We start from the raw sequence: 4131 nt of genomic DNA, 5'->3' as shown, positions 1-4131 counted from the left end.
CGACCAGGACGCAGGTTAGATCATCGGGCATGCAGTCCCGTCGTAACCAAACGCAGCAGTAAGGTAGACGACGACCACATGAGTATACCGTTCTGTTTTTTTAGGCAACGTTGTTCTGTTTCTGTTCAACAGTTTTCTCATATAGTTTATGAAACTTAACTCAAGTCATTATCCGTATTATCTATAGGACTTAGAAGATGGTTCAAATGCTTCATCCAAGAACAGTTTTGTTTATCAAGGAGGACATGTATTAGGAGATACTGGATGTGTTGATGATTGCCAAGGGATGCTGCCTTATGTGGTTATTGTAGTACTGGAAGTAGCATGTGAATCTTTTAAAGAGCTATATATTGAGAGAAAAACTACGCGAGGTTTGTAAATATCCCAAGAGGTGTTAAATGGTTTGGTAACTTTATGCATTTAGAAAAAAATGTGAGTGAGATTGATAATGATACCTCCATTTATGAATTTGTGTCTAGGAACGTTAAAAGAAAAATTAAGGTAAAGTATAAATTATTTGATTTTGGATGGATTTTAAGGGTTGACTAATGATGTTTCACATATACATATAGGAAAATTATTTTGATGTTTATATCGAAGGGCCTCGCCCTGGCCCCATAAATCTCAGGACCGGCCCTGATAGAGTCGGACGGCTATGTTTCATGGGCCATTGACATAAGTGTTTACTATAGGAGGAGGATGACTTGGTGTACGTAGTCACCGGCGGCTAGGAGCTTGAAGTAGCACCACTAGTGGGTGTAGCTCGCCTATAGGGCGCCACATTTTGTTTTTTGTAAATATGCTAGCTAGACACATAATATACTTAATACAATTACTTTTTTTAAGTCCAATGGCCATATATTGATTGGCAAAAACTCTTACAGATACATCATTACGAAAAATTGAAAAATACATCCAATCCATTGTAGATATAGAAGTACTTCTTTTTTATCTCGCATCCACCATCAGCAAAGCCCGTCACTTCCTTTGGGCCTCCATCTCAATGAAAGAACCTTGTTTAATTCCAGGAGATTGTATAAGCAACGACCAGGGAAGTCGTCGATTAGTCCAAAAGATATCGGCTGCCACGATCTACCTAGCAAATCATCCTCCTAGAGAAGAAAATGCTAATGAGAGCGTGTAGAACACCCCAATTCATGCCAGACTAAGTCAGGGAACACATATCTCACACCCCTAATGGCGCCGAGGCTGGTCAGCCTTCCTCGATTTGAAGTAGAGTTGAAAGACCAAGATGTACAAACATGTTGTCCGCTTTATGGGATAGTGTGACCAAGATAAATCCGCACAAAAAAAGACACTAGACCCAAGGAACTAGATTTGGAACACACCATCTTACACACCTCTCCTGGCAATACAGAAAAGCATTACCAAAACGAGAGAGATGCAGAGGCTGGGGCATACCCCTTTTTGAAAAAAAAACCGTGATGGTGACATCATCATCTCGACACAAACGAATACAGACAAACTGTAATTCTTTTTACTATCTCTACCATCATTGGACTGAAGCCCTAGGGTCTACCGTTGAAATACAATTATGTTTCGTGTGTATCATCAAGATATATAATGGGAGATTATTATTTTTATCTTTTCTCATAAAAGTCGAACACATACCTGGAACAATCCAAACATATCCTAAGCAACACGGTGTGTTCTATAGACAGATAAGGCAGGTACTAGGAACACATGGATAAACTTATAGGGTGAATTCCGTATATGCCACTCAAAATTTGCTCGTACCCCCATCTGTCATTGGCAATTTCCCTCTGTCAAATATGCCACCGAAAATTTGCACCGCGTACAGATACGCCACTATGGCCAGTTTGACCGTTAGTTGACCGTCAAGTGAAGGTGAAAAGACAATTTTGCCCCTGACCTACACTGTAGCAACAGAGCAACACTGCAGCGTCTGATGCACTATAGCGCCCACTTTTTAAAAAATGTGAATATCTGTACCGCCCACTTTTTTTAAATTTTGTTCACTTTAAAAAAATGTTCGCAATATGGGACGGAGCCTGTTGTAGCAACAATTACTGTAGCATGCGATTTTTTAAAAAACTGTGCCACCCACTTTTTCCAAATTTTGTTCACTTTTAAAAAAAATGTTGGCAACACAGGCTCCGTCGTAGTAATTGTTCACTTTCAAAAAAATATTATTAAAAATTGTTCGCAATATAGAAGGACACATTTAAAAAAAATCATGTGCTACAGTAATTGTTACTCGCCCGCTGCACTAGTTGCTCCAGTACTGGACGCGAAAGTATTCTGCATAGTGCATCGAGCGCTACAGTACTGGATCGATAAAGTTGGTGCTGCAGTGCACAAGAACGCCCAGGGGCAAAATCGTCTTTTCACCTTCCACTTGACAGTCAGCTAACGGTCCAACTGGCCATAGTGGCATATCTGTATATGGTGCAAATTTTCGGTGGCATATTTGACAGAGGGAAATTTCCAATGGCATATGCAGATACAGGCAAGTTTTGAGTGGCATATATGAAATTCACCAAACTTATAACACTGAGATTAAGCATAGGCATGGACCATGAAATTAACATGAATGACAGACGCACGCAAGAACGCAAGATATGAATTAGATCTGCACTTGCTTACTCAAAGCCTTAGGACGTCATGATTATTAACTAGTATTACTCGCTAACTAACTGGATTAGTCATAGCTCACCTGACGCCCGGGGTTGGTGCACATATGTGCACGCCGATCATGTACGTCACAGGTCCCTCCAAATTGCAGATCGAGACAACAAAATACACTGAAAAAAAAACCCAAGCTATGAACAATTAAAATATTTGATTTATGGCCGCCCAAACCACAAGCTATGACGATCATAGACAGAGATGGGCAATCGATGATGGATGGATATGGATGCGCTTATCCGATTTTTCTAATCACCCGGCCGGGATTTCATCAGGATCACCTACGTACATATCCCCATAGCGATCGCTACTAGTTAATTAAAGGCATCCAAGATTATCTCCTGCTTATCCTCTCGCTCTTTTTCCACAACACTAGCTGAGCTATGCACTTTACGAGCCATCTAGATAGGTAAGCTACGGCCATTGGTAATTATTACTTGGAAAAGTGATTGAGATATCGATCATGTAGAGTAGAGGTCAAACAGCTTTAGTCTGTCTCAAGAGAACATACTAGTTCGGAGAGAAACAAAGTATACATCATATTTCTGAATGGGAGTGTCTATTTGACGTTTGACTGAAAATCATTTGGGCATCAGTCAAGTTTTCCAACCAATAATAGGATGACACTTGTACGTATTTGTGCGTCTCCTTTTTGTGTATCTCCACTATGTGCATGTCAATGCTAAAAGGCCAATCCTAACCGGGTCGGAACTGGACCCGGTTTCAAACAAATGTGAGCTACAACTATCGCACTACCACAGCCCAAAAAAGCCCTACAGATCCATCAACCTACTGTTTGTAGGTCTGGCATCAGTGGCGTCAACATACAGTCCACTTACAGTCATTTGGGAGAAAATTGCAGTGATAATTAGATCGCCATTACAATCTGCTGGTAACTTGCAGTCTACTTAGAGTTGAAGTCTTAATAGACAAAATTTGCAAGTCAAATTAGCACTGGAACTTCCAGAATTACAGTGCATTTACACAGAACTTACACTCGTACCGTGTGATTATTACAGTGACATTATGACTGGAACTTACAGAAAGTATGAAAACAATGATCATAGTGGATTCACACAGAACTTACACTGTCATTTGAGAGAGAAAATTACAGTGATAATTACACTGTCATTATAGTCTACTTAGAGTCTATTTGCAGTGTATCTTAAGAGCTACAATCTAGATACACACAACTTAAGTCAAAATTAGCACTGGAACTTCTTAAAAATTACAGTGTATTTACACAGTACTTAAATACATACTGTTTGAACATTACAGTGACATTATGACAGGAACTTATAGATAATCGGTGATTGTATTTACACAGAACTTCACTGATACTGTGTAAATATTACAGTGGCATTACTACTAGGACTTTTAAGAAAATAATGTGTAAATATTACAGTGGCCAAACGGGTTGCACTCAACTAGACCCGCTGCCAAACTACCAGAACAATGAGG

This window comes from Triticum dicoccoides, chromosome 3A, assembly GCF_002162155.2.
Source record: "Triticum dicoccoides isolate Atlit2015 ecotype Zavitan chromosome 3A, WEW_v2.0, whole genome shotgun sequence".
Lineage (NCBI taxonomy): Eukaryota > Viridiplantae > Streptophyta > Magnoliopsida > Poales > Poaceae > Triticum > Triticum dicoccoides.
This window is presented reverse-complemented; position numbering follows the sequence as displayed.